The 24,519-nt window shown below is 39.9% G+C and overlaps 1 protein-coding gene across 5 annotated transcripts in view; it reads right to left on the reverse strand.

Annotated features, from left to right (window-relative positions):
* Positions 1 to 24,519, reverse strand: part of FAM110B (family with sequence similarity 110 member B) — a 114,444-nt gene that overhangs the window by 46,141 nt on the left and 43,784 nt on the right. Inside the window, exon 1 of one of the 5 annotated variants that reach the window (XM_088066000.1) lies at positions 16,786 to 16,916. The exons of the other annotated variants lie outside the window; for them this stretch is intronic. The gene's annotated coding sequence lies outside the window, so the exon portion shown is untranslated. Of the gene's footprint in view, positions 1 to 16,785; positions 16,917 to 24,519 lie in introns of those variants that run through there. 5 annotated transcript variants of the gene reach the window in all.

Raw genomic sequence — 24,519 nt, forward strand, 5'->3', positions numbered from 1 at the left:
AGACATCATCTTCACGGTCATCACATCTACACAGACCAGAGTATCTGTCCTACATTCACACAAATTTGTTAAACACATGAGTTTCTCTGTATCTCCAAAAGAAAACCATCACCTTGAGAATAAGTGCTCTTTGTACAGCCACCCTTCACCAACAAGGGCCACTTGTGAAAGGATCTCATGTGGAAGAGGAGCCACATCCATCCAGCAAGTTTTCATGCACTGGTCTTTATTCAAACAGCATCAAGTATTTGAATTAAAATATTGAAGAATTGTTTCTGGATATTTTCTATTAAGAGGTAGTATCTAATAGTATACTTTTTGTATCGTAAGCCTGCTTTAACCTCCTTGGGTCATTCCTGTAGCCTTCCTGTTTATAAAAATAAAAATAAAAAAAATTGAGATTATATGAACTTATTTCTGACTCTTGTGTTGAAATGAAAGGGGAAAATAAAAGTTGTGACAATAAGAGCTTGATTTTTTACAGTATCACTTGCCAATAGCACTGGCATTCTAAGTCCATCTCTCAGTTCAGTAAGTCATCAAGTTAGATACACTTTTGTTATGAAAATTAATAAGAATGTTTACTCCCTTTATTAGTGTGAGAATATCCAATCAAAATATCCAACTTTTGGTCTGGCTGACTAGTTTTTATTCTTCCAGATGATACCGCCATGTATAGTTGAGAGACAATGCCCAAGCAAATTTGATCAATCTAGTGAAACAACTTGCTATCATTTACATTCCTTTCAGAAAGCTGAAGGAAAAGGAAGAAACAGTGTCCACTATGCAAATCCTTCCAAGAAGATTTATAAGAGCCCAATTGCTCCTCATCTTCCTTTTCCCCATGAAACAACAGTAAAGGAGTACCATGGGATTCCCATCCCACTCCACCTCAGCTTTCCAAAAAAATCACATCTGGAAGATATAAAGTACAGTGGCATATATACATACATACATACAGACAATCTCTCTGTGTGTACATGTATATGCAGTGCAACAGTTTAACTCGTGTGATTTCCAGTGTGGATGCACTTTGGTATGAGTGACTTCCTGCTGTATGGGTGGAGTTTGGGGAAAGAGTGTACTACAATCTTTTCTAAAAACAAATATGTATGAATATGCCACCAAAGTGAAATTACACATGAAGCTCAAATCATTGTCCACCTTCAGCCTGCTTGACTTCCTAACTTTAAATGTCTGGTTTAACAGCATTGTCCAGTCTGGAGTATACTGCAATGATTTGTGTGTGCAGCTTTCTCTTCTGCTGATTACAGCTTTTAGGCTATAACTAAAACAACAGGCAACTCAGGAATTTTTCATATACAGCACTGACCACATACCTGAGCAAAAAAAGTTAAAAATACCACAATCTTACTTTTACTCCTTAAAAAGTACAAAAGCGCTATATCTGCAAGTGCTCCAAATGTCACAAAAAAAACAAGTTCAAAGGCATTAGCAACTGTACATTCCCCTATTATGTTGTAAAAGATGCAGTGTGAAAAATCCTTTAGGATAATCTTCTCCGAATCATTAATTCCCTTCCATTTACATGAGAAAAGAAACACCAGATCTTTTTACAGTTTGTCACAAAAATCACAGCCCGGGGTACTTCTCACTAAACATTGAGGCCTCACAAGCTGGTCTTTTCCCAGCTGTTTTGAAGGACAGAGCCTTACTTTAGGATTTTCCCATTTACATCACTAGATAAAATAATCCTCCCTCACTCCAGAAGTCCTAACAGCTGCATCTTAATTGGAAAGAAAAACCAATAAGGACCAGAACCAACAACTGTTACTGCAAACTAGTGGCTCTGAATGCCAAGCAGCTGCCTTTCTGCCAAAAAACAATACATGACTTGTAAAAGTAAGGTGCTTGAAAACAAATCAAATACCAAAACTAAGCTACTGCCAACAAGGACATTGTATTTTAGTGATAAAAATGCATGAGACACCAGCCAATTTCAAGCTGCAATCACTTGAACATAATCCTTACATGTAAGGCATCATTTATAGGAAATAATTTGAAATACCAACTGTACAACTTATGACTTAATAGATGGGATGCCAACTGCTAAAACAATTCACACACCTGGTTGTTCTTATACTGTGTGAACTGATGGGGTCGTGCAAAACTTGAAGTTATTTTCAATGATGACTATGCTGAGAGCATACCTGTTCTCTGAGAGTGGAGAGCACTTCTGGATTTTCATCACCAGACCTGCCATGTTATGACCCTTTGCTGCACAACTGTCTTCCTTAAAACATCAAAGTTTTACTGGGAAATTTCGCTGCTTGCCAGAGGAACGTTTAAAATACAGCATCTTCTCTTGTCAAGAGCAATATTTATGTACATGGCAAGAAAATGAAACTGCTGTAACAGTGTGAAAGAGTTGTGAATTTGCAAGGGGAGCATAGTACAAGCCTGGGTCCTTCACCTTGGCCATGACATGTAGAAGGAAAGGAAGGGGCTTCTGGGCAGATACCCAGCTACCCCACAGTGCTCCTCACTCCCCCTCTCCTCTACCTGCTGCATAAACAGTCTGTGGGTAAGGAAAAAAAATCCCGTTTTGAAGTGTTTTGCTGTTGCTTAGCAACTACTACCAAACCTTTAGCGATTTCAGTCAATGGACTGGCACACCCACCTCTCAACATGCTGAGAGGTACATAAGTGCACACCAGCTCAGCCCCAGGACGGCCCCAACCCCAACAGCAGCATGTCCCCCGTCACCTTTCAAACCCACTTCCAGCTGCTGCTTTCTTACAACTTCCAAAACCCCAAAAACCACAGACAAGCACAGCAGAGCAACCATGTGCTGGGGATGAGATGATTTTTAATTGAGAAGATGCCAGCTACACCCTTCCCTCCGTTACCACACACATACAAACCATGACTGCCTTAGAAAGAACTGAGATTGAAAAGCTGTCCCTGAACTTGTCCTCCTGTGGTAGAGGTTTCTTCCCAAGCTATGAAATGTATAGGCAGTGACCATTACAGGCAATTCCCCCACCTGTTATCAGTTTCGGTGGGAAGCACTGGCCAAATTGCACAAAACTCTTGGCCTTTGTGATCACACATCATGCCAAATGTTTTCAAATTTTAAAACTTTATGTAGAGATAGATACAGATATACATACATGAGGATACACAGATTTTGATGTGGAACAAAGATTCTGCCACCACTCTTCTGTAAACTGCCACTAGATACATACAATCTATGCAAATGATGCTGGAAAAAACATTTTATTTTTTAAAATGCTTCACTCCACAGAAGAGTACATATGGAGGGGGAAAAAAAAAACCTCACACCACACTGCAGTGCAACAAGTTTGACATTATCAGTATAGGAAATGCTGCTAGCTAAAAGTAAAAATTTATGCTGGAAATTAAACCATTTGTAACCAGTCCAGACAGGAGTTAGGTTCAGAAACAGCTTTCCAAGTACAGCAACACAGCCAACAAATTGCAGCCACATCCAGTATGCCATGTATCCTGTCCTTCTACAGCTAGCAGAGAAGAACCACCTCCACCACCCAAGCTGGTTGGAGAAGCCATACCCCCACCTGCTTGTTTCTCTTCACTGACTGCAATGGCACAGTGGCAACAGGATTGGCTTAGCCCAGTCAAGGAGATTCCACCATGGAAGTGAGCTGTCCCAGGGTGAGGGGACCCCTGCTTGTTCCATCTTCCCCCACTGCAATCCAGGCCAGAACCAGGAATAGCCCAGCCCCAGTGGTTTTGTTGTTTTGCTGTGATCCTTAATGGTGACTGTGAACTCCTCTCACGTGTTACCTTTTACAAATAAAATAACATCAACAAAATGTTGCCTCTGTGGTAAACCCAGAAGAAATAGACCACCATATTTCTAAGACAGAGAAAGTCTCAGAGTCCATTTTAATTTCAAGGTGCATCTTGTTTCCTGTACTTACTTTAATTGTTAAACCAGGAAATTCCCTTATTTTACTCCCTTCACTCCCTCCTTTAAACTAGTACCCAGTACTTTTTGAAAACTTACCTGCCCTAATTTATCACCAGTGACTTTCACTTACAAAAGAGCGGTGCTACCAAGTGGACCTCTGTGGTGGTATTTTACAAACAAGTCACTAGGCACCTCCAAGGGATCTCGTACATTCCTTACGCTTGTAATTCTCACTATAACAAAACCAAATAATACTTTCTTAATTCTTAAGAACGGCACTGTTTGTAAATCTCTCCTAAACATCTCGTAGCTGTAAATGTTCAGAAGCTTTTTTTATTTCTTTTGAGATTTTAATAGCTCTGCACTGCCAGGTGTTTTTATGTGAACACTGGAGAAAGAGGTAAAGGCCTCAATAAATAAACTTGGTTATGGGTTCTTCGGTGGTGGGTGGTTTTTTTTTTGGTTTTTTTCCCTTTGGTTGTTGTTCTCTCTTTGTTAACAGAGTGACCTCACAGTAGCTTTGCCAGTTGCCTCCACTGGGAGCTAGTGCGTGCAGCACAGTTTTGAATTATATGGGAAACAAAACTGGCCTTAAGACTTTCAGGCATCTTCTAAAAAACCCCACCACCAAACCTGAAAGGACTGTAATAAAACCCCCACTGGTTCTCCAGAACAGTATTAAAGAGGGTTAATGAATGCCTGGAACCATGACATGGGTTTGACCATGTCACTCCCATTTTGTACATAAAGAAAAGCACTCAATCAGTGGCAGAGAAGTTAAATAACTACTGCAATTCCTGGCTCCTGAAGGTAGGCTGCATCCCCTCTGCCAGGCCACAATGCAATCCTCAAGTCTTCCAAAATGACATATCTCCCTTTGCTCCTGCAGCCACCAGACATGAACAAATCATTTTAGGATGCTCCAGGAAACATATATTGAGTTTGTTTAGTACCTTCAATACCAAATACCCCCATAACAAGTTGTATTTTGTTTCATTATTCTTTAGGATTTCCTTTATCTTGCACTAAGGTTATACTTTATTTTCCTTCCCAGGACAATTTGCTTTTGTAACTGATGGTATTTCTCATTGCAGACAAATCCATTCACCTAGAAATGCCACTAGACTAGACTTGTTCTCTGTAATCAGTGACACCACAGTAAGTTTCTGTTGCATTACAAGCCTTTGCCTATCATCTGCGCAGAAAACTCTTCCCAGCAGATATGACTCTGCAGATGCAATGCAAACACAAACACAGGTCCTTCTGAAAAGATCTTTTTCTAGGCCTGTTACTATTAACTGAAATGTTACTAATACTCATTTTGCAAGATTGCCTGGTGACGCTAGGTAAATTAAAAGACCATAACACAGTGGAGCACACTGAATTTGTTTAAACAGTATTAGCTCTTCCCAGGTGGAAAGGATGTAAAACAAAGCACAAAGATTACTGTTTGAAAGTATAACAACAAGATGACTTAGGATGACATGTGAGACATATCACATGTCACTTATGGAGACAATAAACCAAAAAATTTTGGTAATAAATGGAAGATGAGAGATAATATTAGGACATCTTACCAGGAGTTTCAATATTGGGTACAACAGAGAAGAAGGAACCAACAAAAGATGTAAAGACAGATGATATGATCAAAGCCACAGGCTTTGGGAAATGCTCTTTCAAGCAATATTCAGAATTGATATAAGTGGGACAAGGCTGCTTTCATCCAGGCTAGGAAAGTGACAACAGAGTACTTCAGTAGTAGAATAAGATGGATGGCAGATTTCATAGCATGGGCAGATAGAGACACGCAGCACTGGAAAAATCTTCAAGATAAAGGCTTTCCCTGCTTATGAGGGCCTTGGAAGAATGAAAGTAGGGGTAGGAAGGACTGGTCAGTTTTTATTCCACCACTATGGTACGTGGTGATGACTGCTTTTGTTCACATCTCCATTTTTCATTATTCTAATTATTATTATAAAATATTAACATGTTTAAGACAGGAAGGAAAAGGTTTGTCTGATACAAGTGGATTGCAGAATTTTTACCTTACGGAGAAAGTGCTGCTTTGTCTGGAAAGATCATCACAAAGGCTCCTTAAGGCGCAAGGCTCTCAGTAGACTAACTTGACAGAAATTGCACTTCCTGCACAAGTTAACTGACCTCTATTGGCAAGAAATACTGGGACACTTCAGGGGTTTAAAAGGCTCTGAAAGCAAATTAAAGATTCCAGTTGAGCAGAGGACAACTTAGAAGGGAGATTAATGCTAACCCCGTTTTCATGTACCCAAAAAGTACACAGACAAACCCTGCATCTATACAGAAATAAAAGTTTTAATCTAACTATATTAAAGGCAACACAAGCATTCAAAACTATTTAAGGACTTAAGTTTCAAGGGAGAGTACATTTAAAGAAGTACATACCACCTCAGGTGACAGCTTATGTGAAATAAGGAAATCCCCCTGGATTCCAAAAGTATGCTAAAATCATGCTAGATGCAATGGGGACTGAAACAGAATTACACTTAGTATGGTTTTTCTCTTTGAGAAGGAAAAATGCAATTACTTTTTTTGAGGCTGTAACAGTTCTGCATTAGTAACTGGGCCACCTGACTTCTCCCACAAGTGTACAAAATTGAAATAAACCAGTACTAAAAATTAACCTCATCCACCTGTTTCTTAGTCTTAGCTACTTATTTTCTAAATGTAATAAACAACTTCATTTTGAAGACAAAACTCAACTGAAATCCCCAAAGGCATCACCATAGCTGGGTTTCTCTCCTACAAAAACACTCTGAGCTTCCAAATTTTTCCATAGCAGAGCAAGGGCACTGATGCAGTAGTGCAAGGTACAGGGTCATGTTTTGATTGGAACCTCTGTGTCTGAAAGAAACCAAACATTGCAAAATTCTCAAAAAAATCACACCTCTGTCACAGTGCTCCACACAAAAGCCCCTGGTGCAAGTCTACCTTGGTGGAGCTTGCAGTTGTTTCATCACCACTGGGCTTGGTGTGACAGAATCCTCAAACTGGCAGGCTTCAGGAAGAAACATCCTAAAAACAGCTCATCCAACACCTTCACACTTAATGAAAACTCCTTTCCAGCTGTGAGGGAAAGCAGGAAACTAATACCCTGGTACATGTCGAAGGCACTATTGCTAACCCCGTTTTGAAGGTCTGATATCAAGTTCCTAAAGAAAACCCAGTAAACTCTTCCTCGGAGAACACCATGTAAATGCTCCAAGTAGCTGAACAGGAACTTCTGACGTCCATTGTCTCCTCCCTGTGAAGTTTGGAAGGGCAGAACCACGCAAGAAAGCAACAGTCACACTGCTGGCAGTGCCGAGCCAACCTCTGACCTGCAGGGCAGCTTCAATTACAGGCAGGCCCCACTTCTACTGAAGAATGTCACATCATACATGTGAACATGTCCAGCTATATCATGAAAAGGAAATGAAGAGCAAGTTTCACACTTTAAAGTATGAAGAGGACTTTTTCTTGGATGGCCTAACAGTCCTTGAAACTGAAAATCACAGCAAACATGAGGTTGTGGATTTGAGAAGAAAAGGGGCTGGGGGACAGAGAGAGGAAGGGATGATTAAAAACACACAGGCAAGGAGGTGAAGAAGAGCAGGGGAGGGAGACTGGAACTGTCAGTGCAAACCCATTTGTTCTTCCTGCACGCTTGTGATACCTGACAAGACAACTTCACTACCAGTGGATACCTCTAAATGATTTTCAAAAGACAATTGCACTGACCCAAGAAAGTAATCCATTCAAGTGTAAAAGGCATAATTGCCAAACTAAAATGAATGGTACCGATCATAAGGATTAAAGGGTTTATCAGGTTAATTTTTGAAAATTCAACAACAACAACAAAAAAAAGGGTTCCAAACTTCCTAGTGGCTGTGATTGAAGCTGGTGTGTTAAACATGAAGCTGAGCAAGCTCTCAGAACCAGAGTTGTGTTTCTTTCATCTTCAAAACAGATTTTATTATTACTGTTGTTATTTTTGCAAGTGCATTTCTAAGAAGTTATTTCATGACCTATGAACAAGCAGGAAAAATGAAACCCCACGCCATATTTGACCATGAAGAGTCAGAAGACAGAACTTGGCATTGCCATTTACTTTAACAAATAAAAATCCAAATGCTTATGGGAAGAAAGATTTTTTTTTTTTTCAACTTTATATAGAAAATCTCAAGTCTGAATGCTTTGTCACTTATCTTGGCCAAGATATAAACAAAGAAAGTCTCTTCAACACCAAACAAAATAATGGTCATCATTTAAAGAAGGGGAAAATTGACTTTCATGTGGGTTGTAAAGGAGAAAGAAAATGTGTTAATATCATAAGGCAAGATTCATGGCTTTGAAGGGACACAATGAAAAGCTGTACAAGTGTCTCCTTTTCCCCACAAAGTATCCAATTCATGCTACAAAGGATGCTCACAGACAGCTTCCCCCAACACTACCCCTCAGGACCACCTATATGCCAAGAAGCTACATGCAATTTTAGCAGTCAGCCTTGTCCAGCTTTCTAGTTTTCAAGAGCACCATAAGACAGGCCAGATACAGCTGTGGGCTGCAGAAATAGAGCTGAATACCAGCAAAGACATAATTATACACATATAGGACTCCAAAACGTATTTGAAAAAATCCAAAGTATTGAATGCTCTATATAGATACATAAACTCAGGCCAGTTTTTATGTGTTTATGGCTTAATTTGGAGCTACCTTTTTGAGAAGGAGGAGTCTAGCTGAGGAAGAACCTCCCTCTTCTGACCCAGAGCCTTCTGCTCTCTGCTTTCTCTCCTCCAGATCTCCTCCTAGATGATTTGTGCCCACTTACACTCAACGTGCACCGGAACAAAGATGCAATTATGTATAAGTAGTGCCCAAGAGAAATCATCTAATAAAAATAAAGCTTTCTTTAAAGCAATTTTATCCAGCATTTTTTTTACTATACAGATGTAGCATTTTTATGGAGAAGGGAAAAAACCCTCTCAATGACTGCATAAAACGTTGTGTGGCCTGTATGAAATGACATTAGGATATTTAAAATATATATGTATAAAAACATTGTACTCTTCCCTTTTCCATCTCTGATATTCTCCAGCTTGTCCTAGTTTTCAAGTGCATTCACTGGAGACAGAAATAAGAAGGTGTATACATACCTATACATGTGTACACTCATACCTAGGGTATACCCAGCTATAAAATGTTATACTGTTTGGATTGCAGAATTAATATATAAAAAAAAATAACTTGTCTGGAGTTGAAAGGCCTGCTTGGTCTGCTGTTTGGAGGTTTCTAGTAACAGAATCGCAGAACAGCTGAGGCTGGAAGGCACCTCTGGAGCCTGTCTAGTTCAAGCCCTTGCTGAAAGCAGGGCCACCTAGAACAGGCTGCCCAGGACCACATCTCAGCTGCGTTCTGAAAATCTCCAAGGATGAAGACTTCACCACCTCTTGGGGTAACCAGCATTTGACCATCCTCAGAGTACAAAAGTATTTGCTCACATTTAAATGGAATTGCCTGTATTTCAGTTTGTGCCCATTGCTTCCTATCCTGTCATTAGAAGGCTCCATGCTCTTTACTCCCTCTGATCAGGTATTGATACACACTGAAAAGTCCATGATTAATTTTACTGAAAAGTAGGAAAAAAAAAACCAAACCAGCAACTCCGGGTATGATCCTAATGCTTCCAGGACTATTTTCCACAAAGCCAGAAGTAAGAGTAATTATAAAAAAATCAATGGCAATTCAACAGCAGATGGATTTAGTATCTGTAATATTTTCTAAGAATGGATGTGTTTTAAGAGTTAGTTATAGGCATGCTTTTGCTGCAAATTTAGGCTTCAGAGTTGCAAATTTAGGCTTCAGTACTTCATGCTGAAATAAAATGTGAAAGTGTAAGTTGTTTTGTAGCATACGGAAAGCAAAAATACTTGCAAAAACTCTGTCTCTTTAGTGAGTTCAAAATCAGAGTTGATAGTAAAAAAAGCATCCCAGTTTTTCTACACATACCATAGTCCTCATCAAGTCACCCTACAGATGAAGAACCCAAATCCTGTATATTTTAGCACAGGATAGGAGCATAATCTGTGTGGCTGTTTTTCTGCGAGGATTTAATGAAGGCAGTCTGAAAAACCTCCTCCCAGTGGACAGCCTGTATCAAGATCCTTTAGGCACCCAATGCATGCCAAGTGCCAGCAAAAGAAGAAGGGCAAAATAAATGTGACTTTAAGGCAGTTAAGTACCCACACATCTTTGAGCCCTGCAGGCACCAGTGAAGCTGTCAAAATTCAGGTCAGTAACATGCCACAACTGTCTGAGACACCTCTGAAGAGCAGGAGGAGCAGAAGCAGCTCCTTGGATCAAGCTCTTACAGAAACACAGCTGGTGTGAGGTATCTGCATGAAGGCATGACAGAAAGGAGCCCTGTTTGCAGAGAGTGGTCAGCAAAGCTCATAAATCACTTGAGAAAGGCCTGATCTAGAGATGACAGGAAGATGAACGGAGATGTTTGCTTTCAGTAAAAAGGTAACTGGCTTAGAGAAAAAAAAGCAGATATGTCAGAATTGAAAAGGTCAGGGGCACAATTTGTATTTGTCAGAATGAGCTTTCCCAGCAGGAGTCAAGGACATCTTGCTCCAATAAATAAATACATAATAACTTAAAAAAAATTAACCATCTTCGGTAAGAGAACTTACATTCTTCACCTGTGTGCTGTCCTTGGGCAACTCTGCCTAAGTGATATTTTTGGATATTGTGGCTTAACTCCAGTCAGCAGCCAGTTGCTCACTCTCCCAACCATCAGGAATAGGGAGAGAACAGGAAGGGTAAAAGCTAGAATACTCATGGGTTAAGATAAGGACAGTTAAATAGGGAAAACAAACCAAGGAATTACTTTGCTGCTTTCCATGAGCAGGTTCAGCCAACTCCTGGGAAAAGCAAGTCCCCATCATATGTAACAGTGACTTGGGAAGACAAACACCATCAGTTCAAACATCCACCCTTCCTCCTTCTTGCCCCAGCTTTATATACTGAACATGATTCCACATGGTCTGGAATATCCCTTTGGTCAGCTGGGGTCACCTGTCCTGGCTGTGTCTCCTCCCACCCTCCCATGCACCCCCAGCCCCCCTCACCAGCGTGGCAGCACAAAACGCAGAGAAGGCCTTGGCTCTGTGTGAGCCCTGCTGAGCAACAACAAAAACAGCTCTGAATTATCAACCCTGTGTTCAGCACAAACCCAGAACAGAACCTCATATAGCCACTGGGAAGAAATTCAACTACCCCAGCTGAAACCAGCACAGATATCCACCTCCCAAGAAGGGAAGGTGGCTGCAAAGATGTCAAAGAGTCCAAGGTTGAATGACAGGTAGAAACTGAAGGGCAGAAAGAGGGACTGGAGAAAGTAGGGAAAAAAAAGAAGAGTAGATTTAAATGAGAAAATGGAGCAGACAAATTCAGAAAAGTGGCAGCAGTAAGGAGAGGAGAACTGTGGTACCAAAACACTGGATGATAATGACATCATATTCGGAGGTCCTCTTCTGCTGCACCCTCCGCAGTACCTGTGTTTCACATGAAACTTACAGCAATTGCACAGCCCCTGCCAGACTTTACCCTGAAGAGCTAGGGACCAAAATAGCAGCCTGTGCCTTCCACAATATGGCAAAGGAAAATAGGGGACAGCACACAGCACAGAACCATGGATTACAGTAGGGCTGATGTAACAGTAATGGAAGAGGAAGGGATATAATTTATCACGTCCCTCATACATCTACTGACTAGACTGCTGTTGTAATGTCACAGTAGAAATACAAAGCTGCACACTCATTTCCAGATGACTGCTACGCCCAAAATACCCAATGACAATTATGACATTGAGACAGAAGGAAATCATCCTTAACCTGGGAAGTTTGTACTGTAAGCACTTACATAGACAGGAATAGTTACACTGATCCTATATTTTTCACTCTTTGTAAAGACATTTGTAGTGATGGTTTATAATCCTAAAGCACAGACTGTTCAGTCTACCTTGCAACTCCACAGTTTGTAGTCACATAAAAGATAATTCATCTTTATTGTCTCCATTTCTCCCTTCCACTATGGCCTTTTTCTGCCTAGATTATACAGCAGAAAACATTTTGGCACAGGCACCGTATCATATTGTGCTTCTGTATTACAGGCCAACACACCACATTGTATTAACATCTCTCCTTCAGTAACATTATATACAAAACCAGACCTTAAAAAACCCACTTAATATTCATGGACTCTAAAGGACCCTAAATAGATGGGTCTATTCCCATGTTCACAAACTTGTGAAAATGTGCATACCACTGCGCATTCACATTTCTCTCCCGTTAAACGGCACTATTAACATACAAGTCTTCTGACACATTGTATTATTTTGTTACAGCATTGTTTCTATAGACTTCCTAATCAGGAAGCAGAATAATCTTTGGTGTAGTCTACCAACTTCCACAATGTTAAACTCTCTTACAAGAAAAGCAAGACTTTAACATCCTTCCTTGCCATTAATTGGGTTTTTTGTATTGCACACATTAAGGAAGGTATGGATAATACAGTAAAATAATTCTACCATACCAAACTGATAAGTGGTCAAATAAGTAGATGGCCATAGGATCATCATCGATGTATAAATATTGTTTCAATTAATAAACCAATATACTACAGCTACACAACAGGGCGCAAACCCAAATAACATCTGTTATGGAAGGATTAATATTTAAAAATAACATATATACAAAGTTAGGATCGAGGTTGGAAGCTGCAGGCGCTTCATGGAAAAATATAGCAAATATTTTTGTCTACAGGTGGCCAAAGCACATCCATGAAAGACAACGTGAAATTAAGAAAGGAATCTCATTACCAGGATTATGCAGACAATAGTGTCCAGGATTACTATTTGCTGGCTGTATTCTTCATTTAATCTATCAAGTCATACTTAATACTGCAGGTAATACATTTTAGAACAATTTAAATTAATCATAACATGAGATTAAGTGTAAAAAAAATTAATATCCATTTTGCATTTAATTCCCCATATCATTGTGAGAACTGCAAAAAAGAGCTACTTTCACCTCCTGCTCTAAAAAACACTACTCGCAAATGTCTGACACACAGCTTCCCAAAGCTAGCCATTTCATTCATCCAGTTTCTAAATTCCATATGGTTAGTCCCCAGGGTAACTTGTGCCAGGCAAAGAGCCTTGCAGGAAGGGAAGGCAGGGCAGGGCAGGGCAGACCTTCCCTGCCACCAGCTCTCCTGTGCCCAGTCCCAGGGCATGGGAGGACACATGTCCCTGAACTGGAGCAACAGCCGTCTGCATACAAGGAACATTTTGGACCCCATTCAACAGAGCTCTGCATCAATGTGGGAAGAGTGTCACAACAATAAGGCCTTCCCAAGCTGATGCACACTGTGTGGAGGGAATGACCACCGAGAGGGCTCATCCCCCGCACCTTCACACCACCCAGCCCAAAAGTCTTCAGATTTGAAGAATGAAATGACCTTCACTCAACAAAATACAGAAAACAGGCTATCAATTTCCTGTGAACTCTCAAAGTGTTATAATAAGCATTTATAGATGGGCTATTGAATGTCTCGACCATTTAAGCAGATAGTCATTTCATCAGCAAAGTAATAACTGGAGTTGGTTCCAAAAACAGAGGAAAAGCAAAAAGGAGCTTTAGGGAACAATGTCACTTTTCTCATTCTAATATAAACCTTTATGCATATATCACTGGCTGCTACTTGACTTAAAAACTGTAAGGCATGTAAGTACAAATCCTGCAAAATAAACACTGTGGTAATACTTTAAAGCCTTACGACTTTTTCTGGAGTATCTCTTTCATTGCTAACAGGCTACAAAAAAAATGCATTAACCTTAAGTATCATCTTTCCCCTTTAGACTTGGTAAGGGTTTAAATAATGCAAAATTCACTTATATGCAGAGCAGTAAAAGGACATAATATCTTAATAGGGAAGAGCTAGTGCAGAACTGTTTATTACAGACACTCAGTTTATTGCATATATCCCATCCTCAGCCAGCAGCCAGATCTGCTGTTTCTAACATTACTGTTCCAAGAGTATTTCCACTGGATTATGATGAGAATACTAGTATGACACTGAAAGTGTTTTCTCCACAAACAAATATTAGATTTATATGGTAGAAAATATATTTGTATTTATATATGTTTACCTGCACATATTAATTGAATACTAGAGATCTTGATTTTCACAACATACTCTTGTGCTATACATACGTATATACACATACATACTGTATTCCTGTCAGGAAAGAAAAGTTTCCTTTTCACATAACAAAGGACTTGGAGATTTAACTGCAAGGCATCACATCAGAAATGAGAACAGTTCACAGAGGCACACAACAAACATGCTACGCGTATATCTCCTAACAAAAGAGTAATTAAAAACTTTTACATCAAGAAACTCACTGACAAAGCTTGAAGACAAAATTTCATTGATAATAATCTGAAGTGTGTTAAATTTCCTGGACCAATACACTGGTTATAGTTAAAATATGCTTATAGCATCAAGGACGTCAACTTTTTAGAGAGTAATTCACACGAACTGTTGCTTCAATTTGTTTTCTTAGTTTACCGAGAAGAAAAATGAGGTTGTAACGCAATGAAGCAATAACAAAGTAGCACATTCCCTGCTGTTAAGCTATCGCAAAGTTAAATTACAGTGTCTCCAGTTCTAGCTTCACTACTGTCACATTTTCTTCTGATGCTTGCATACATCATCACAGCTCTTTCTAGAGGCAAAGACATCCACACCTGAATAGCTGCTGGTGTATCACTTCAGTTCCAGCGGGTGGTGGCATTACCTGTATCCACCACCAAAAATATGATAACTTTTACAGCGTTTTTCCAGACATACTTTATGCTGCTTATAAATAAGAATAGCCTAATACATGGAGTAGAAAATATCAGCCTCTCCCTCTCCTGGAAACCCACTTGTCTGATATGGTAAATGTGATTTAGGTAAGGATATTTCCCTTCTACATTTCACTGTTACTATCATTAATTTCAGTGACTCCTTCATGGGATGCTGTTGTGAAGGCTACAAAAACATAGATAAATTACTTAAGATGAGCCTCTGTTAAAAAAGGCACAAGGCATAAATCAGCTTAGAGCATCTTTAAAACACTTTTGGTTTGTAACTTGGGGCAATGAGGGAATATGAAACAGCTCGAGAACAACATGCCTTCACATCCCGAGTCCTCCCTGTCCAGGCTTAACTGCCACAATGCAAAAATGCCATTTTCCAAGTCTGCCTAAAAGAAAACACCTTCCAAAACAGCTCCTGGGATGTGGGAAAACAACTTATTCTTGACTAAAATAAATACCAAGTTAACTGTTTTAGTCAACAGCAAAACTTCAAACAAACTGTTAAGTACCAGCTGTGATTAAACATCCCAAATACTCTTCTGTTTTAACATACAATCACAAATAATAAAGAATGTTTCTTTGCTGTACCCACTGCCATATAAAGTTGGTAACTGAATAAATACTCACATTTCAGGGTATCTACTCAGAAGGTAACACAGTTTCATACCACATACTTTAAAAGGGAACAGCCTAAACTTTACTGTGGTTTATACAGAAGAAAAAAACCTCTTCAAGGATAAGTGCAGAGGGAAGAATGAAGACTAATACCAAAATAGCTCCTGTTCCTAACACCTTTCTGATCCTGGCTGAGACAATCTACTCGTACCTCGGACGCATGGTGGCAGCCAGCCAGCCAGATGACTGGTGACTTAATATACAAGTTCATGTGGGCTCTGACACAGACAAGGGCATTAACTCTGAAGTCTCATCAGTCAGCCTTCATATTCAAAACCCATCAAATGAGTCATGGCTACGTTATGAGACTTTTTGTTAACACTTTATGCCTGCTTTCTTTTGTTCTGAACAGCTTTCACTGTAGAATGTTCTCATTAAATATGCGTACTTTTTATAGGAAAAGTTGTGATCAATTGATGCGTAGGTAAAGTATAAAAAAAACTTAAATGAGTATGACGCTATGATAAATACTGTAATAGTCTCAGATTCACAGATTAAAAGATTGGCATATATATATATCTTGTTTCTTTCTACTGCTGAAGGCAGTTCTCACAATAAACAAGGCTTTGGGCCAAATTAAGCCTTTGAGAACAATAAATATGTATAAAATACATGTATGTGCAAGCAAAGGATATATTGAATTCTACCAGGCTGAATAGCTTCAGTTTCATTTTGAAAGCCATTTAAAATAAAAGCCAGTAGATGAAACAAAGAATCCACCCAAACATGAAGGCTCCAGCATCTTTGTTGAAAGAACAATAGCATAATACTCCTCATCCCTCTACCTTGTTGCAAGAGAACCATCAAGATAGTTACTGCTGTGATCATATTAAAGAATACTTCACAAAATTATTCTTTAAATTGATGAATATGTACAGATTTATCTTCATATGCTAATAGACAGAAATGTTCTAATTCAATTGCTCGGCAGAAAACATTCCAATAAAAGAAATATTTCTATTAGCATAACAAAGGGCAACCAGTAAAATCACTCTCATGCACAGGCTCAAAATTTCAAATGAAAGCAATATTCTCATACCAATACACCCTATTTTTGAACCGAACCCACTCTAATGATATGTTTTGTCATCTGATGGCTCTCCCACCAGAGTACACATGATATTAACGAAAGCAAGATCAAATTAAACAGATGACATGATTAACAGTATTCATTTCATGCATGACTCTTTTTACCGGAGAGATAAAGACCTGAAAGTAATTACCACCAAGTAAAACTCCTTCACTGACCTCTCTCCTCCCAGCTAGCAGTCCTTAAGTACTGATGCTTTGCAACAAAGACCGGTGCCTTTCATCTGTGGGCTTTCTTTTACGCTACAAGCTGAGCACCTCTCCCTTTGCATGCACGCAGTACCTCTGTATCTATGTCTGTAATGCAGCATAAAGATTACTGGGGAAACCTATCAAACCGGCAGGCAGCAACCCCGGCCGCCAATAAGCGGGAGGCACATGCAGAATCCAGCACATGCTCGCTGAGGCTCGCAGGCTGGCACCGCTGCTGAGCAGGCTGCTAATCTAATTATAGCCCTTCGCCAAGCACAGGGCTGCTGAGGCACGGCGCGGAAACACAGCCCGGCACATCACACCTTGCAGCCCACAGCATCCACATCTCGGACTGCTATTTGTCTGGCTGCGTGGCAATAAAATTCCCGGTCGGGTTTGTTTTTCTGTCGTTGTTGTGGTTGTTGTTGTTTTCCCAAGTGATTCACCTATGAGGGGGTTTGTTTCCATCTCTGAAAACAAGGATCTATTTCGGCGTGCCCTTTGAGAAGCTGACCACTTGTAGTTTGCTGTGCCTATTTCAAGGAGACAATAAAATGAAGCTGCCAGCAGGAATTCTTGTTTTGAATGTACACATTGCCAGCACCACACAGAGCAGATCTCAGGTTCTGTGCATTACTACACAGTCTACAACGTGGACCTCAGATGCGAGGCAGCACACGCGTGCTTTCAGCCCTACAGAAGCCAACAGGACCCCTCTGTCCCTTACATTACCTGTGAGCAGACACCCAGATGATCAGAGAGCTTCTGTGTGCATTGGCACACAAAGTCTTAACTAAGCTTTCATGAGCCTAGGGTGCAAATGCCAAAGAAATTTTTGCCACTGTGCAAAACAACTTAAGCCATTAAGGAAAATACTTACCTTGAGCAAAGACTACTTAGATGTATGAAGAACTAACACAACTAAGTCCTACATGCTTACTTATGCTTATTTTATAAATAAGTCCGCAAAACAAAGGAATGTTATGATCCAAGAAAACATTGTGTATTTCAACGATGCTGGGAGCTTCTACAACAGCAGGTAAGTAATTACGAAAAAAAAATACAGACATTTGTTTAGTCTTCCTTGGTAGTACACTTCAATTAATCCTCACTATGTTTAGCACAAACAGAAAAACACTCTTCAGATGTTTCCTGTTCCCCCATGGTTCATATAATCACCTAAGCTCTACACTGACCAAAAGGTTTTCAAACATCAGCGACGAAGATGGAAATACACAGCCTATCAGAAAAACCAGTTGTGGTGCCAGCTCGCTCTAGTGAGATACAATACATTTGTCATGACTGATACTACAAAAATATCATAATGCTACAGCATTATGTACATACAAACTACAATACATTTTTAAGACATTTCACTAAGTTACACATAAACCATATCCATAAACATTACACTAGCAAGATCATGAACCCCACTGCCATAACAAATTCCACTGTGCCCACACTGGCATTTTTCATAATTCTTACTCTTATCACCAGCACCATACAGTATCAGGCACAGTCCAAGAGCGTGACATTAAAGGCTGTCTATAAACACTTTCTAGCTATTATACTTATTTCAGTACAAAAATTATATTTGGTACTACATAAAATTTTACTAATGGAATAAGATCTCAGTAACAGTAACAGTGCAAGGCCATATTTACTGGAAATATGTAAATAGCTATGTCACAACTTTCTTAATCTGCCAGTGAAAACTGCTCATAAAGAGTTGCTCTGTGCTAGAAGTAGACTTCATTGCTGTAAGAATAATATTTTCAAAGCTATATATGTTTAGAAATAAAAAAGAAATGCAGGAATAGTGACATTTTGCTCCTTGATTCAATGTTCAGTCAACATTAAGTTTTGTGTTTCAATAAAAGAGGGCTGTATTATTAAGTCTTTTTAGATTAATCATCTAAAAAGCTCATCAATTTTTATAAACTTCTTTAAAATACTGTGGAGTATTCCAAATTTGTCAGTCATACTACCTGAAACCAGGAAATAATGTATTTAACGAAGAAAGGCAGGCGAAGCAGTAATACGGGGGTTAAAAACTTAATTGGAAGAGTTCAAGAGGCATATGAAAAAGATGCAAAATTATTTGATAATCAGATCCAAAATGTTTTTCTAACATTTTGCCAAAGTAGAACAGGGGAATAAGACCAATAAGTGTTTACCCTAGCCCTCTGATTATTGGGAATACTCACACTTGCTAAGCAAAAGATGTACAAATACAAACAAAAAATAAACTCAAAGAGACTCAAATCATTCTTTTAATCTAATCCCCATTCATAAACTACAAAGGCATGTATGATACTTGAAAAACTGACCAAAAAAACTGAAACAGGAATTAACCATTTGCTATGAGAACCTCAGTTTTGGCTCTCTCCCATGCAAGCTGCTAAGCCTACCTGTGTGTCCCCCCTCTGCTCAGCAGCTGTGTCCCCAAGCCCTCGCTGCTTCACCCTTTCTGAGCACAGCTCCCCAGCAGCCAGCCTCTGTGTCCTCCCACAGAACTGCTGCCTCCAAAGGCACGTTCACCCACACCCCCAGCAAGGGCTGTCCTGGCAGCACACTCTCAACACACCACTGCAGGAGGGTGTTTATTCTAGGAGTTGCTTTCTTTTTTAAAACCTCATGGTAGCAGCTGTAGTTCAAGGACCCACAATCAGTTGCAAAGGTGCATTTCAAGAAGCACCTATTTGTCTCTGCAACAGAATCAATACTCACTAAACCTCTGTGCTTAGCTTTGCAGAGCAGCCAGAAGAGTGCCAATGTCTATGTCAATTTTTACACTTGCTTTTAACCATTGTGACGATGTGCTGGGTTCAGGAAGGTATGGGGAACTGGCTAACATTTAGAGACAGCAGCCATTCACAAGAACCCACATTTGGCAATGGCAGATGGCTAAAATTCCAACTGAGGACAATGCAGAGCTCCACCAGCCTGCCCTGCCGCCCGTGGTGATGGCACACGAGCACCTGGACCAAGCACTGGACCTGTGACAGTATAGAGCCATCTATAGATGTGACAGCAAGAGAAGCCAAGAGAGGTTTCATAAGGACACAGTCACAAGAGACTCATCAAGTCCCAGAGAACACAGGTTTCATGAGGACACAGTCACAAGAGACTCCAGCAAGCCTCTGTTGGAAATGAACAAATTGTGAAAGGTACACAAGTTGGCCAATATTCGGCAGACTTTCATCGAAAGCAAAAGCTTGTCCCTGGCACAAGTTACTCGCCTGTGCTAAGCTTCAAGTTCCTGCTCCTCCGCATGGAAACAGAAGGTCTCTACAACATTTTTAGCAATTATAAGCAAGTTAGGCTTTCTCTAGCTCAGCTACTTGACAGAAGAATTTCAATTAAAATTTTCCAAAACCATATGGTCTGAGGCAGATGCCCATCACAGAGGGGAGGAGAGAGGAAAACCTATGAGGGTATGATGAATTCATCATATGATACTAAAGCCAGCTTCCTACAGTGAAAACTGTCTAGCTAGCACATTAATGAATTTTACACTTCATTTAGGCATATCTAAGTGTATTAACAAACAGATTACTATTTTGGGAACAACTAACTTTTTATTATATTATTATCAATTGTGTAAGAACTTCCATATCCAATTGTTTTAATACAAGAATATCTTAATTTCTGATGTGTCTTACAACTGAACAGGTTTCACTCTGGATACTACTTAACCTTTAGATTAAAAATGTATCAAATATTGCTTGCAAACTGCTACCTCAGTTAATTAGATTTAGCAAAGTATAGTAAGCATATGGAATGAAAATGAGCTGGGCAAAATGGCTGGTGAATCAACATGCTGCATTTCTAAAGGCAATAGTGTGTATATTTCCAAGCTGTAGCCTTGAGAGGTTGAACTGAACCAATTACTCTAATGAATATTTTACTTGGCTTGATGCATTCATTAGACTTTTAGAAGTTAAACCGTCCCACAGTTATGTTTACATAACAATAATATCTTAAGACTTCTGACATTCACACAATGTAAAAGATAAGGGGACAATTTTCTCTTCCACTAATAATTCTACATTCCAGTCTTCCTTCCCAAATAAATTTATCTAGAATTATTTTCTTTTTTCTTTTGAAAACTACCTTTGATTTCACAATAGCTATTTGCTGAGCACTTTCCTTTCCCAGCAAGTATATGGGAAGTCTGCCAACTGGTGACAAACTCATCACTAGGCCCATCATCATTTATGGAGGAAAATAAAACATGGGCCTAGTGTTTGCTGTATAAACTTTTCTCTGGAAGTCACAAATGCCTTGAGGTTGGCACTCAGCATGAACCAACTTATTTTCGTTTTGTGTAGCACTGGGACATTTCTTGGTTTACCCCAATTTTGATTGGTAAGCAAGCAGTTACCCATCCACATGTGTGCATTTGTCAATGCTCTCAATCATGTTTTGAAGTTGGACAGAACCTGGAACTTCAAGCTTTTTCATTCAAATATGCTCATTATATCCATAAACACCCCAGACAGAACTCCACTGTAAGCTTAATAACATGCAGAGATGTCTTTATATTTATGACAGAGACTCGCTGCAGGATGCCACTAAGATTGATCCCTACAGACTACTTTTATAGCATTCTTATTCACTTTTATCTCAGAAACATAGAAAACTCAAAAAAAATCCCCCACACCCACATTCCATCCCTCACCTCCAGAGACCTACACGCTAGCAGTATCTTCACTGCAGACCTAACTGACTGAAATGATGACACCAGTCCATCACTGCCACCTTGGAGAGCCAGGGGAGGAGCAGTTCAGCTGTCAGTGAGATGTGTTTCATCCTACTGCTGATGGATGTGGCATAAAAGGATCTCAAGTGAAGCCTGAAAGAGGTTTACTACGCTGAGCACTTGCACTTTGGACACAAAACCAAACATGGAATAACACAGCATTATTCTGCTTTTAAGAACACACAAATCCCAAACAAAAGGTCATGTGAAAGATTTCACATCATCCTGAGACATGCTTACCTTCACATACCACCCAACACATCTCCATACCAATGTCAACTTGCCATTCCTCCCCAAGTTCCATCCATTTTTCCTTCAGTGCAAGGTTTCCCTCATATCTATACCATATTTCAGCAGTCACCTCAAACTACACAGATATGCTTTGTGCCCTCTTGTATTTCCACCTTAGTTACTTTTCCCTCCACTTCCTTTCCTCACAGCTGCCAGCAGAGATGCAGTATGAACCATCCATTTCAAAAGGCATAACACCTGTCAGCACTACCGAAGCCTTCTCAAAACCAAAACGTGTGCCTTGTGGCCACCATTTCACAGCCTCTGGCTGACCAGCTAGATGGCCACAAAAGCTGGTGAACCACAGAAAGGGACCACACTGTTTACAGGAAGCACAGAAATAGCTTTAAACAGCGCGTCCAGAACTTGGACCCCATGTAATGCATGACTCACTCGCATAGAACCAATGATCATGACCCTGGCGAGTCAAAGATTGGAAAATATGTTACAGAAAAAAACAGCTTCTGCTTCCAAATGGTTAAGTGAGAAAGACACATTTGCAGACCAGAACAAACAAGTTTTAAAAAAAGCTCCACAAAAAAAACCCAACAAAAAACCCAAAAGAAAGCCCCCCATGACTGATGTAAGAGGTTGAAGTCCTAACACAAGGTATAAAGGTAGCAAAAGTTAACTGCTTAAAAACAAGGACACGGGAGGTTAAAACTACACTGGAACAAGACACAAAAGAGCTTCATAAGTGGAGACACATTTTTTGTAGTTGCTGGTGGAAAATAGGGACCCTGAGAGCATCACTTAAGCCAGAGAGGTGATAGACAAGTACTGATTTCCCTAGTGGAAGGAGCAGAAAAATAGAGCTTGCAATATAGTAAGTAAACTTCCAGCACCTTCACATTATTAATCTTCCTCACCCCTGCTGGCATTTTCTTCTTCTCTATTTAGTAGTGTGCTCACTATGATCACCTTGCTGAAATGGGTGACACAACCTCATGTTTAGTACATCCAACTGAGATAAGATTGGCCTTGGGAAAACTTTAAATACAAGTCTTCCACTTGAGGACAGGTGTAATTTTTCAAAAATGCTGTGCTGCAAAGAATGCAAAGGCTGAAAGATGAAGTATTTCTCCCTTTGAAGAAAATACTCTGTCAGACCTGCTCACTTCTGTAATTAAGAATGTTATTTCCAATTCCGAGTAGAAAGAGCAGCTCCAAGGTTTTCTTTGATCTTCTGTGATGACAATGAAGACCCATCAGGCTCTCTAAACCCTATTGGGTTTTTTTTTTATTCTTCAAAGACAGTTTTTCATTTTCTTACCTCTCTCTATGCGAGAAGGTGTTTATGTTGAGCTGCAAGATGCAACAAGAAAGCAAGTCAAGGTGCAACCGTTGGAACATGAAGTGGTTCTCTCCAGACACTAATGCATACAGGCACTTGCACAAAACCCTCCTTGCTGCCAGGCAGCTCTCTGGGAGCTCAGAGATTGCACATCTTTGAGACTTCAAGTCTACAGTCCACACCCATAATCCAGGATTTCAGAGCAACTCCAAGATCTTATTACTTTACACCAGAATTGAAGATATTTAGCACAATGAATCCCAGAAGAAAACTATGCAATGGCTTTGGTTACCACAGAAATCAAGGCTAACAAGTTTGAAGACACCTATTAAATGTCAAGCCCTTTTAGCCAAAAGTAAAATAAATTTAGATTTTAATCTTAGAAAGATTATAATTACATTTCTAGAAATTGCGTCCATATAAAACAACTGTGACTCGCCATACTGGAGCCTAGTCTCACGGTCTTCGTACAAGAAGCCAGAAGCATTTTGCTGGCACAGACGAAAAGCCTCTCCAGGAAGAGAGATTTAATTATTTAATAGAGCAAGCCAAAAGCTCTTTCATGAAAGAGTCATCAGGACTCTTATTGCATATAATGTTCCTGAAGAAGAACATACTTTCATCTTGGGCAGCCTGTACACCTAGCAAGTTAAATTTTGCTGAGCTGATAAGATCCCCTTACCCTTCTTCCAAGACCTGCTTGATGCTTTTGTCCAATCCTCTAATGTAAAATGAGCACACAGGTCACATAAGATGGGCTATAAAACCAGCATAAATGGAGACAAATGAGTGGCCATTGCTCAAGCTGAGTGGTTCCCAACCCCTTCCTTTCCATCCTTTTCTGAACATTTGAGCAGACGCTTCCATCCCTGCATACTGCTCCAGCTAAGGTGAAGGGGAAAGTGCTGACCCTACCAAAACTAGCATGAGAGCTAAGAAGCACTCTGAAGAAGACAGGAAATGTGCACTAGGGGAATTCTGCCACATTCTGGGGACAAACTACTTACTGTTCTGCCTTCTCAAACCTTTCTTGGGCAAAGCAGCAGGCCTTTTTTTCATCTTCCTTTCCTAGTCTTGGGAGGAAAAGAAAGATGTCCAATTTCACAGAAGCACATGTCTGCATGGTACAGTAGCCTCTGTCACCACATGTAATACTACTGGTGTCTATAAACAATTTCTTCAGGAGGCAATTCTTATGAAGTGCCCCAACTGGACAGAATCTTACAGACCTCTGTCCCAGATGCAACTCCACTGCACTTCCAGAACAAGTTTCTAAAGGCACAAGCATTAGAATTTTCAGTTTTAAATTAAGCAAATTGCAAATACATAACAATCTCCATCTCATAGACAC

This window comes from Pseudopodoces humilis, chromosome 1, assembly GCF_049639895.1.
Source record: "Pseudopodoces humilis isolate 2021_Gansu_Grassland_sample_001 chromosome 1, ASM4963989v1, whole genome shotgun sequence".
In the NCBI taxonomy this organism is placed as follows: Eukaryota; Metazoa; Chordata; class Aves; order Passeriformes; family Paridae; genus Pseudopodoces; species Pseudopodoces humilis.